The sequence below is a fragment of the Myotis brandtii genome, unplaced genomic scaffold, assembly GCF_000412655.1.
Source record: "Myotis brandtii unplaced genomic scaffold, ASM41265v1 scaffold419, whole genome shotgun sequence".
In the NCBI taxonomy this organism is placed as follows: Eukaryota; Metazoa; Chordata; class Mammalia; order Chiroptera; family Vespertilionidae; genus Myotis; species Myotis brandtii.
This window is the reverse complement of record NW_005366075.1, coordinates 562,079-562,932: the sequence shown is the minus strand read 5'-3', so window position 1 is coordinate 562,932 and position 854 is coordinate 562,079. Positions and strand designations below refer to the sequence as shown.

The following is an 854-nucleotide window of genomic DNA, read 5'->3' as shown; positions in this document are numbered from 1 at the left end:
CTGCCTGAGGACACACTTCGGCTTCCAAGGCCTCCTGAGACGGGAAAACTATTTCAGCAGAAAAGAACTTTCCGGGACTGTGGATTCCTGGCAACTGCACCTCCCAGACCACCCCACAGGCAAAAACACCTCCTGGGCTGAGGGGATGGGGCAGGAGGAGCGGTGGGCAGTGGGCTGAGACTCCTCCTCCAGGCGGCCCTGCAGAGCCCGTCCCCCCTCAGCGCAGCTGCAGTGGCTGAAGTGCCAGCAGCCCACAGGCTGGGTGAGCCCAGGTGGGGACGGGCAGGAGGGACGGGGGACCGGTCCTTGGAGTTTTCCTGTCTCCCACCCCAGTTCTTGGGGCTGAGAAGCCAAACCCCTGAACCTCTTTATCTCAAAAGACACTTGGCAGGGGCCAGATTAGGGTTATGGGAGCTGTCTGCAGAAGGTGGAAACATGGTCACTTCTGCATTCGGCCTTGTTGCACGCACATACACACAGGCACATACACACAGGCACATACACACATGCACATACACGCACACACGCACATGCACACACACGCACGCACATACACGCACATGCACACACGCCCCACCCCCACCAGGCAGCCGGCCTCAGAGGCGAAGCACTAGTCCTGGGAACTCTGTAGTTTTCTGGTGGCTTCCTTGGTCCCTGACTCAACTCTGGCCTCAGTCTTTTTTCACACCCACTAGTGAGCAGATGGATTCAGCACCAACAGGTGGGAAAAGATCGATAAAGCATGGCCCTGGGACAGCCCCCAAAGGCCTCTCTCTGCTTCCACCCTGTACCCTCAGGGCCCAGCCAGGGAGTGGCCGGGTCGCTGGCATCAGGACGGGGCCTGGGGGTTACAG

The 854-nt window shown here is 59.6% G+C and overlaps 1 long non-coding RNA gene across 1 annotated transcript in view; it reads right to left on the bottom strand.

Moving 5' to 3' along the window:
* The window catches only part of LOC106727379, a 1,987-nt gene extending 1,163 nt beyond the window's left edge, over positions 1–824 (bottom strand). The window contains exon 1 of the long non-coding RNA XR_001363561.1: positions 578–824. This is a non-coding gene — a long non-coding RNA (uncharacterized LOC106727379). The remainder of the gene's footprint in view (positions 1–577) is intronic.
* Between the last annotated feature and the right edge of the window lie 30 nt (positions 825–854).